Source organism: Canis aureus, chromosome 1 (genome assembly GCF_053574225.1).
Source record: "Canis aureus isolate CA01 chromosome 1, VMU_Caureus_v.1.0, whole genome shotgun sequence".
Taxonomy (NCBI): domain Eukaryota; kingdom Metazoa; phylum Chordata; class Mammalia; order Carnivora; family Canidae; genus Canis; species Canis aureus.
Genome location: NC_135611.1, coordinates 46,027,877 through 46,040,387, shown reverse-complemented (window position 1 = coordinate 46,040,387; position 12,511 = coordinate 46,027,877). Strand labels below are relative to the sequence as shown.

Genomic DNA, 12,511 nt, shown 5'->3' with positions numbered 1-12,511 from the left:
TCTTAACATTTCCACAGATTTGATTAGTAATAATAAATTACATATCTAAAGGAATTTATAGTTCCTCATACAGCACCTAATTTGATCCTCATAATTCTGTAAGAGCAGGTATTATTATTACAATTTTATGGATGAGGTGAAACAGAGTAATTGAAGAGACGAGTAGGGTTAGAATAGAATTTATAGATCATTATGTAGTTCTCAATTTTTTCCCTTTTTCTCTTTTTTTTATTGGCCAAGAAATATTTTTTTCCTAATCACACTATTCATGTAGAAACTCATCTTATAAAAAAGATTAAAGTGCTCTTTTCTGTATTTTTAAGTTCAAATTTATAACATTTTCTATTTGTAAAATCAATATGAGAACAATGAGACTGACAACTCCAAACTTTGAAGTTGGTTATTAAAATCAGTAGTTATATTATATTTTCCACAAAATCCTCCTTTGATTCCATTATTTATGAATAAATTTTATTTTTATCCTACTTTCTGTTTATTTCTGTATCATTTTTTTTGTTTCACTGTACTCAAAATAATTGTTATTCATATCAGTTAGTTGTAACTGCTTAACATTTTTTTTTTCTTTTAAAGACAATGCCTTGTGATTTCAGAGTATCCTTAAACTAAAATGATTCAAAAATCTAAAATATGGGGCAGCCAGGGTGGCTCAATGGTTTAGCGCTGCCTTCAGCCCAGGGCCTGGTCCTGGAGACCCAGGATCGAGTCCCACGTTGGGCTCCCTGCATGGAGCCTGCTTCTCCCTCTGCCTGTCTCTCTCTCTCTCTCTCTCTCTCTCCCTCTCTCTCTCTCTCTTCCTCTCTCTTTCTGTCTCTTATGAATAAATAAAAAAAATTAAAACAAAATCTAAAATATGAACAATTTAAAGACTTCACTTCAAAGTTGAATCACTAAAAATCTCTAATTGCTATTTTAGTCTGTATTACAAATATAAAAATCAGACAGACAATATCTCAAACTTTCAGTAGTTTATAATCATAATAATTAGATATTTTCATGAAATAGTAAGTTATCAGTTTCTGACTATCATACAATACACCATAGTTTTATCATGATCAAGTTACTGTAAGATCATGCTATAGATACCACCAAGCCTCTCTTGGCAATTAAAAATGTTGTGTGTTGGAACAGCTAGTAAAAAAAAAAGTGGTCAGTTCGAGCATATGTATTCATATTACTCTTTCATTGAATTCTACTAAAGTAATAAGTAGAGAATTTTTTTTAAAGAATAAACTCTTAAGGACAAAAAGCATAGATGAAGAGACAAGAGCTATTAAAAGATATCACCAAATTTTAAGAAGATACTAAAGGTTAGCAACTGACATAGAAGAAGAAAATATGTGAAACTCAACATTTCTGCACAGAAAAAATCAGGGTGATCCACTCCACAGAGTCACGAAAAGGCTCTGGTGTAGAAAGAACTGGGTGAATTGGAAAGGGGCAGGAATCTCAAGGTTGAATCTAGAGGGACTGACTGGACATCAGTATAAAGAATGGTTAGATATGCAGATGCCTCTCCTCCTCCACACAAGCATTTACAAACATGCCCTAAATACTGCAAGGGGCTTTAACTTTGTGTTATGGAAAAATTGATCTAGTGAGATCCTGGATTGGAGGACATCAGTCCAGTGGTGGTTAAAGTTTTCATAGTGATAACAAGGATTCTTCTTTGAGTTGTCCCAGAGTAGACCCACAAAAATAGACATTTCTATGCCTCCATGAAACTGCCAGTTTATGTTTTTATCATTCTAGAACACAGCTCACTGATAACAAGCTCTGTCCTTGTAAATAGACTTTTCCAATTTTCTCCCCCCCCCCAGGTATTTCATTCTTTTTGGTGCAATTATAAATGGAATTGCTTTCCTAATTTCTCTTTCTGCTGCTTCATTATTAGGGTACAGAAATTCAATTTCTGTATATCAATTTTGTATCCTGTGACTTTACTGAATTCATTTATCCATTCTAGTAGTTCTTTTGGTGAAATCTTTAAGGTTTTCTGTATATAGAATCATGTCATCTGCAAATAGTGAAAGTTTTACTTCTTCCCTACCAATCTGGATGACTTTTATTTCTTTTTCTTGCATAATTGCTGTGGCTAGGACTTTGAATACTATATTGAATACAGGTGGTAAGAGTGAACATTCTTGTCTTGTTCTTGATCTTAGAGGAAAAGCTCTCAGTTTCTTCTTCCTTGAGGATGATTAGCATGGGCTTCAGGTACCTTCTTATGGCCTATTCTTTAATATAAATGGCAGCCAAAATCATCCTAGATTATAGGAAAGGCTCCAACCTGAAATACAGAGACGAATATAAGAAAACACTATAAAAGGGACTCAAGAAACAGAGACAATCCAAGGAGTAGAAGAAAATTTCAAATATACTCACTAATATTGAAGTAGAAAGAAGACAATATTAATTAATTGAAAAAAGCTGATAAAAAATGTTCAGAGAAAAATTAATAGTCATCTAACAGATATACTGGGAAATAATCCTTATGGGTATATGGAAAACTAGGAAAATTTTTAAAAAGTAATTGCTAACCCCAGCAAGGTTAGAAGAAGGAAGAGGAAGAGGAAAAGGAAGATGAGAAGAAAGTGTGTCAAAATAGAGAGTGAAAAAGATCAGGAGAAGAGAACAAGTAGTGGTAACTACACAATAACAGAAGCAATATGCTACTTGGCTCAAGGGGAAAATGTTTCAAAGTCAAAACAAACTAAATCTTTAACAATGTTTCTACCAAAAATGGAGGTGTAACTTTTCAGATGAAGTATATAGGTAACTGGAGAGAGAATTTTTTTTCTCATTTTTTTGTAAAACAAGAAGTCTGTAAGTAATAATTATGAAATAATTATGAAACAGAAACAGTAGTAGAAACCTGCTTTTAGTGAGTGGAATTTAAGATTGGGGAGGTTCAGACAGAGCTTATTCAACATCTAATCAAAGATTCTAATACTGGGATGGCTGGTGGCTCAGTGGTTGCGCGTCTGTCATTGGCTCAGGGCATGATTCCCAAGTCCCAGGATCGAGTCCCACGTTGGGCCCCGCCTTGAGGAGCCTGATTCTCCCTCTGCCTATGTCTCTGCTTCTCTCTGTGTGTCTCTCTTGAATGAATAAATAAAATCTTTTAAAAAAGGATTTAGAAAAAAAATAATGAAAAAGGATTTAGTACTATGTTCCCTCTGTCTTCCTTTTTACACTATAAGCATGTGTTGCTTTGATATACATGTAGACAAGTAAATAAACAAATTTCCAGAAGTAAGGTCCAGCCTGGGACTGGTAGATGTATGCAAAAAGTGTTCTAATTTCTGGGATATTTATGTATTTATAGATATTGTGAAACAAAATATTTGAAAGGAAAATATTTGGGAAGTACAGGAAATAGAGTTATTACTGGAACCCACGAGCTGAGTCTGGTGCAATTGGAATCTTTGTGGTTCTTCTATAAGAACAGCCTTCCTTTGTCTTATTTCCCAATCTGGTGGTTATTCATCTGCTTACATACTAGAATGAAGGATTCCAGAATGTTCTATAGCCCACTATCATGCTTACAGACTTATAAATATTATGGCAATTCTACATTAAAGCAAATGCTCTGGTTCTAGTGTGTCATCTTCAGGGACGCAATTTGCACCTCACATGAACCAAGAACTAATCCTGTAAGTATTGGCTCTGTGGACTCAAACGCAAAAATATGACTGTAGACTCTGGTTAACTATACTATAAAGAAGATGTGTTAACAGATGTTATATAACATCAACAGATGTTGATGAATTTGTTCAATTAGCTAGTAGGAAGTCAGAACTCTGAGATAACAGGGCAAGGGATTTCTAAACATTGATTTGGGGACTAGGAGAAACCCTGGTCAGTTAAATAGGAGATTGGATGAATCACAGAAAGAATGAAGGCATTGGGCATTTGAGAAGAATGTGGTTATTACAAAGCAAGAAGTAAGGGAACTCAAAAACCTGTAGAAGCAGGTAGAACCAAAGACAATGTTCAACCAGATTCTGATCTCTACTAAGACTTGCTCTCAGCAGCTGATTCAAAACTAATTTTTAGGGCAGCCCAGGTGGCCCAGCGGTTCAGTGCCGCCTTCGGCCTGGGGTGTGATCCTGGAGATCCGGGATCGAGTCCCACGTCGGGCTCCCTGCATGGAGCCTGCTTCCCCCTCTGCCTGTGTCTCTGCCTCTCTCTCTCTTTCTGTGTCTGTCATGAATAAATAAATAAAATCTTTAAAAAAAAAAATCTCAGCTCTTCAGGAGGCGGTGCACCACCTAGAGAATCCTTGATTTAAAAAAAACAAAAACAAAAACAAAACTAATTTTTATAACTAATTCTATTCTAAACTAATTCTTATTTTCATATTAAATAAGCAAGGTAAGTATAATGTTGCGAACCCAAAAATGTGCCCAGCCCAGCATTTGTGTCAAATATCAGATACAAACACCATGAGGGGCAAGATACTGCTCCAGGGTCAACCTCTGAAGCATTATCCATCATTACGGGTTTTCTGAATTGCAGTAAATTGTGTCATTCCCAGTAGCAAATTGAACATTTTCCTTGAGAGAGGGAGAAGTTGACATTAATAATGAGCTATAATTTCTCAGAAAAATGCATTTAAACATTTTTTTGAGAAAATAGTTTGTGAGTAAATAATAGAAAAGAATACAAGAGATATAAAGTGAGGCCAAAAGTTATAAATTATTAAAAATCTATTTTTGATTCTATGAGAAGCAGCACAAAAACCAGCTAAAATGTTCAAGTTGTTCAGATAGTCTATATTTTTGCAGACAAAACTGGTATGCAAAACAACAACAACAACAACTGGTATGCATTTCCAGATACCAATACCAAAGTTTAATATCATAATCAAAAGTCCTGGACCTGGAGTCAGAGCCCTGCCATCATCTTTACCCTGCTCTCTGGGAAACCACCTCTTGTAACCATGGGCATGTCCCTTGGCACGAACACGCACATCCTTAGCTGGAAGATGTGTTTGTCCTCTGGTGGCAGAGAAAGAAAAATGGCTGGACTGTGGAATATAATCTGTACTCTTTAGTTAATGAAAAAGATTCAACCAGTATAATTTCATTCCATGCCTTGTCCTTCAGATGCTCGTGTTTTTCTAAATCCAAAATTAATATTTTATTATGGTTGGTACAATTGGTAACTTTGACTTTTTGGAACCTCCACCTTTTGACAAATTAATGACATATTTCCACTGTTTCTGATTATGGAGTGAATATTTCCACCAGAAGTGAAGATTTTAGCTCACAAAGAAAGCCATTACAGAAGGTTTGTTTCATTAAATGTACCCATTCTAGAGCCCAGTGGACAAATCCTTGACCCATTGCTCCTTTTTGTAATTTTGCAAATGTAGTACAATTTCGAACACATATAGATCTCTCTTGTGTCCCTATCCGACTTTAGCTTTGGGACAACAGAGATAGTAGGAGATATTACACCTTTTGAGTTCTCAAACACTTGTTTAGCAATAAGCTAAATCAAAGATACATTGGTTAAATTCAGATTCTATATCATCTACAAAGAAGATTTAGTATTATTGGACAGTACTGAGACTTGGCAAATTTAAAAAGGAAACATAAATTGCTCAACAGCATCAACTAGGTACTTTCTCAAGTAGTTATCCTTATACCCCAGTGGAATGGCACTTTAAAAAGTGACCATCAGTTCCATTTCCTACTGTAGTTTGTCATTTCATTGCACTCCAAGACTATCTGGGGCCAAGGAGCTCTGTCAGCTAACAAAGCCTGTGGGGGTTGAATGCCATGTGCAACACCTGGGCACTCGTGTTCAGTGGCAGTAAATTGTACCTTTTATGCTAATAAGTTTCCCATACTTTTAAGAGCAAAAGAGAGGAATTATGCACAATGCCATTACTACCATAATTCATAAAATCTAAGAAATCACTGGATATTCAACACTGTGTAAATTTAAAGTATAAAACATGTTGATCTGATACGTTTATATATTTCAGATATTGGAGATGTCAGAATGTGGAAAGAAAAGCCTCTAAAATTGCTGAACTCCAGTATTTGAAAAACAATTCTGGCACATGGCTCTAATCATCATGCATCATCACTGGCCTTCTTCAAAAATAAAAATAAACACCAAAACATGTTGGGTTTTTTCAGTCACAAATTCCTTGGGATTACTCCTGTGAGCAACTTTAGCAATAGCTTGCGATACCATTTGAAGATTTCTGTACTGTGACAAATTTCATTTCAGTTTGAAAATGCCTAGTGATTGCACAGTACTATTTGCATGGTGCCCCTTTTAGCTTTTAGGTCACTTATATTTTGTCAATCAGTCCCACAGTGTTATTTATTTATCTATCACTTAATAACCATGCAGCAGAGAATAATTTCTCTAGCCTAGCATGGTAATTTGTACTATAATTTCACCCCTGCTGCTGTAAACTTGAATTCGGCCACAGCTATGATTGCTAAAATTAAGATTTCTAGGTCACTTTTCAGCCTCTGTGGCTCCTGTCTTTCATCATTTCATCCCACTCCATCTTCTCTAGTTGAAGTATGGTTCATCAAACATATGAGCAATGAAAAAAATGTACCATTTGTTTCTTTCAAAATGTTGTATGTACTTGGCAGAGCAGATAACACTGGAGTATGTATGTGAACTTGAGTTTTATGGTGCAGTCCTGTGTACCCCGAGGTGAAATTCAAGGAAATGTGAAAGGAAATATTTTTAGAATCACAGTCAGTTTACTTCCCAGACTCTTCCACATTAGGAAAAACCAAATGGCTAAAGATAAAGGAATCAGTCTTACTAACTGGGAAAACTAAGTGCATTCCAGGAACAAATGGGCATTGTCCAGGGTAGGATGTCTCAACATCATTTCAGTAGTAGAGTCTTATGAAAAGAGATTTTTTTTTCTGTTTTCTATTTGCTTACAGGAAATAGTCTTTGAATTATGCCAAATTAAGTACAGTATGGATACTGGTTTGACAAACAGTAGAGTCTTCTCAAAGCCATTCTAATTAATATTTGAGAGTTCAAGAGCTACAGTGTGAGTTTGTAGAAGAATTCCCCATCAAGGTGGCAGCAAAATTCCTGAAATACCAAAGAAAGCCTTGTACTTTATTTTTCCAGACTCATTCGTTTTCAGTTGTTGCTTAGTAGGAACTCTGCAAGTTCCCTTTGTCTCAAATTTCTCAGTATTTTCAGTAATAGACTCTGGCTTGTTTATTTCTCCTTTTTATGGGATTTTCTCTTTTGGGTCTAGTCTCTGATTGTTTCCACCAATGTGGGCTTTTAACTGGTTGGAATAACTTTATTATAAATCAGTGTCATTCCCCAAAGAGATGGGAATCTCATCTGCAAAACAATAAAAATGAAGCGTATCTCCTTCTTAAAATTCACGGTTTAATTTTTATGAACTCCTTTGCTAAATATAAGCATGGAATAGAATGGATCAAGGTTCTTGGGTGCTCTGACGCCAAACACAGAGACTTGGACAACAAGTCCAAGGCAGTTTTGCCTTTTCGTAAGTTGCAGGTGTTTGGTATCTTAATAGCTGCTGCCTGATTTAGAGACAACCCATGCAAAATAGAGGCTCTCCAGCAGAAGTTCTGAGTTGGAAATGCAGCTTCAACACTTTCTGACTCTGACTTTGGACAAACCATTCACATTTTCTAATATCTGTGTGCTTATCTGAAATATAGGATAAATAATACTTGTCTCTTAAATATATCATAAGGAATTAATTTTTTATCTATAAAACTTCATCCTTCCGAACTGCACATAGTCAGCATACAATAAATGTTGGTTTCCTTCTCCCCAGGTAAGAAAAAGTGCTTAATAAATTATAAAAGCTATATGTGAATACAAGCCATTTTTTATTATACTGTGTTGCTTCAGGATTCCGATTTTTTTACAAAAAAAAGTTTTAGAAAGAAAAATTTAGTTTCTTACAATTCTTGGCATAATATAAGTACACAATAAAAGTCATCTTTCTCACCATTTTCCAAACTTTTTGGCACTTATTAGAAAAGACATGGCATGTCAAACAAAGGATTTTCCTACATCAAAGCAATTTTTCTTTCTTTGTTTTGTCTTTCTTTTCTAACATCAAAAATATCCTTTTGAAGGGTCATAAATATGGTAGAAAAGAAACACCAAATCTATATCTCCCCTCTCTCCTTAGACAAAATTCAAGATGTATGCATCTGAAATACAGAGAAAAATAATTGAAAAGGTGCGATGATCCATCCAGTGGTATCTTTGGCTCCATGTGTATGCTTCTCAAAGTGGACAGGTACTTCTATGTTTGCAAATACTGGTCATGTTTTCATTTTCCATCCTTACAGGAATCAGCACAAGTCTGCTATGGATACCTTATACTAAATCAATGCAGGGTATCTGTGCTTTCCAGGTAATTTTCTTGGCTCTCTCATCACTATTAAAATCACAAATCCAGGGTTTATGTTCCATATTAATCCTTTGCTGAATAATTTTTAACAAATTATTTGTAGATCTAGTTAGAGAAATAAGGAAGTATTGAGGTCAGTTTCCTAGCTGGTACATCGCTTTATTTTTGACATTTTTATCTTATCATTGTAAAACACAGACTTTCAAAATATATTTTAATTTATTTCACAGTCTCATCGAATGGCTTTATATAAATGGTAATAGCATGTTGGAAGAAGATAATGCACGTAGCCTTTCCTTTACATAGGACCTCCTCTTTCCACATAAGGCCCTATTGTAACTTCAGCCACTTGCTTTTAGGCACAGGACTATGCTTCATTCTCACTGCGTAAAATCACAGATTTTTAAAATGGATTTAAATTTAGAAAGTTAGACCAGATATTTTTTCATTAAATATGGCTTGCTAATATATAGCCATCACAACAGAAATTTTTATCTATATAAAATACATACTTATTCTAACAACATATACTTTTAAGTCAAAAAAAAGAGGAAAAGACAAGGAAAGGAAAGAAAAGAAAAGTCACTGCCAAGGTGCACCTTTTATTTGCAAGTTATTTTACTCTGTGTCATTTTAGTAACACAGTTTGTTAATGTCACATAAATTTTAGGTAGAGCAAAGGTAAGTTAGGATATACAGAACTAAAATCTATAAGAAATAAAAAATGTATTATCACCAATTTTGACATATTGTTGCCAATTAGAACATCTATAAGGTGTGTCAGCTGTTGATTTGAGAAATCTAAGTTGTCATATTAAAATTCTACTCAAAGAAGCCTAAAGAGTGGAAATGTTTGAAGAAAATTTTCTCTATTAAAGAGTCTTCATATATCTTACAGACATTGCAGAATAAAAAACATGAACCAGAAAACCCATGAAAATATATAAAGCCTGTGGGTGTAATAATCATATCTATCAACTAACTGATGTATTTTACTATATTGTATCACATACTTTCCACAAAATAAAACATGAGATTTAATAAGTGTTCTTATTGTATCTGAGATATGTGTCACAGTTAAAAAATGTATTAATAAATGAATGAGCCATGAAGCATAATATTAAAACAAGCACCCATGAACCTACTACCTGACCTAAGAAATATGACCTCCCAATGCTTAGTGGCCCTCATGGGGTCCTTCTCCACTCACTCCCTGGCCTCCTTCTTAGAGGTAGCTGCTGACTGGATTTTGATTTATTGTCTTTTTTCTGCTTTGCTTTAAAATTTTACTACATGTATTTATAAACCCTTGTCAGTATATTGTTCAGTTTGTTTTTGAATTTAACAAAAATACAGTATGTATTCTTAGCATCTTTTTCCTCTCAACTTTATGTTTCTATAATTTATTGAGGTCAATTAATATGGCTATAGTTCACTTGTTTTTACTCATGTATGGTATTTCTTTAAATGGTTATATCACAATTTATCTATCCTTCCATTAATGAACATTTAGTTACTACATTTTTTTCTTATCACAAACCATGCTGCTATAAAGAGTATTATAATTATATATGGATGCAGGCATGCAAGCATTTTTCTAGAGTATTTATCTAGGAGTGGATCTGCCACATCATAGAGTGCTTTAGTTTGAATTCCACCAAATCCAGATCTTGAGATGAGAATTTGGATGCATGAGTTTATTTGAGTTGTTATTCCAGGAAGCGTGGGAAAGCAATAGGGAAATGAGGCAGATAAAGAAGGAATGTCCCTAAGTGGTGTATTCATGAGTGGTCACTACTGTGGGCAACTGGAACACAATTCCCATGGGGAACCTTCAAGGGGCTGTCAAACTTACCTCAGAAGTGTCCTTTCAAGGGGTAGGAAAGCTAGGTTAATTATCCAACACTTTCTGCCCCTCATTGCTCAGGATTGGTCTGGCGGGCAATGAAAACCTTGGCACTGCCAGCTTGATCCAAGCATAGGCTGAGCAAACTCCTGGCAGATGCTTTAAAAGCCATTAGCATGTCTGGAACCTGTACCTGAGCCGCTGCTCACATCCAGGGTTGACTATGTTGGTAAAGGAAGGGCCCTGACAATCTGGACTACATTATGTATATACAAGTTTAACTTTGTGTAACAACAATAAAGCAGTTGTACCAGTATAAATCCTATCAACAGAGGATTAAGGTTTCCTTTGCTCAACATCCCATTACACTGCCAGAGTTTTAAACTTTTGCCAATCTAGTGGGTATCACACAGTATTTTTAAAAAGATTATGTTTCTTTGATTGCTAATAAAATAGAGCATTCTTATATAAACTAATTAAATGTTTATATTTTCTCTCTCCAAATTGCTTTGTATGACCTTCATCTGTTTTAAACATATCTATTATGTATCTATCATCTCTCTTTCTCTCTCTCTCTAACTAGCTTGTAGAAATTCTTTATATTGGTTACTAACCTTGACAGTTATATAAGTGTAAAGAAGTTCTTAACTTTAATAAAATTGAATTTACAAAATTTTTTTCTTATGGGTACTGTTTTTTATATTTTGTTAAAGAAACCCCTTTCTTCAAAAATACAAAGATACATTACTATATTGTATTTTAAACTTTTATATATTTTGTTTTTTATATACAGATATTTAATCTTCCTGGAATCTAACTCTATGCATGCTGTAAAGAAGAATCAAGTTGTATTTGTCTTCATATGAATAATTAATTTCCCCAGCACCATTTATGAAAGGATCTATCCTTTCCCACGCATCTGTAATTCCACTTCTGTACCATATGCTGAGCTTCCTTATGTATGTGGTTCTGTTCTTCCTGCAGAAACATCTCATTATTTTAATTACCTAAATCTTATATATAGTTCTGATATCTGATTACCGTTTTCTTCATATAGAATGCTTTTGCTATTATTGATTTTTTGTTCCTCTCTATAAAATTTTAGATCTGCTTTTGAAGCATGAAACTCTCATTGGGATTTTGACTGCAATTACATCATTGAATATAGATATCAACTGAGGGCAATTGACAACTTAATGATTCTGAATTCCTCAATATATGAACAAAGATTATCTCCATTTCCGTATGTCTTATTTCTAAATAAAGTTTTATAAAGTTAGCTGTTTTTTTTTTCTTTTAGATACCCTCTGTCAAGTTTAAAAGCTTCCTTTCTATACTGCTTTTCTAAAGTCTTTCATCATGAATGGATCTTAAATTTTTCCTAACATTCTTTGTGCATTTAAAGTGATAATTATACAGGTTTTCTCTTGTATTTATTTGTGGTATATTACATCAATAGATCCAGTGTGGAACAACCTTATGCTATTGTGATAAACATGACCTGTTCATGATACTCTACTTTCCTGGGTAGTAAGTTTATAGTGGTGAATAAGGCAGTAAGCAACTTCGTTCTAACAGAGTTACATACCAATGCGAGTAGGGAAGAAAAAATGATACACAAATGAGCATCTGGATGTATTATGCAATATAAGGTACTGATATTTAGTAAAAAGACATACATATTAACGACTCTGCCACAAAAACAAGGAGATATCAGCTAATCAACTGAGATTACAAAAAAAAAATCTTGCCCATATATTTGAACATGAAATTGTGCTAGAAATCATTGGGTATGACTTGCCTCACCTCAGAGTCCATTACAAATGTGGACAACCATAAGGAACATAAAGAAACAACACTGAAAATGTGAATCAACTAAGGAAATAACAGTAGGAAGGGTTGTCCATTATATGCGGTAGAGGGATAGCCAAACTGAATTAGAATTCCTCAAGTTACATTTTGGCTTCATGCTTCTTAAAGGTGTTCTTTGGACTTTACCCTACAATTTACTATGTAAGTATAAGTAGTATTAAAGAAAATTTGTTGCATTAATTTCATGATATCACTGTGGAAAAAACAAACAAACAAACCCCTAGAGGGAAGTTATGCAGTCTCTTTCAGAATGCTTAGTAACAAGACATGGGTATCCATCAATATTTATAAACAAGTTTATCCACCCAACATTAGCTATGAAATAAGTATCCCTCAGGCTCCTCTGGCTGTGGGTAGATAAACCA

General features: G+C 34.4%; 1 long non-coding RNA gene across 1 annotated transcript; it reads left to right on the top strand.

Annotated features, from left to right (window-relative positions):
- Positions 1–8,201: 8,201 nt before the first annotated feature.
- On the top strand, positions 8,202–11,518 carry LOC144284443 (uncharacterized). Its single transcript, XR_013352878.1, has 3 exons — positions 8,202–8,314; positions 11,068–11,233; positions 11,380–11,518. It is a non-coding gene; the product is annotated as an uncharacterized LOC144284443 (long non-coding RNA).
- The last annotated feature ends 993 nt before the right edge of the window (positions 11,519–12,511 follow it).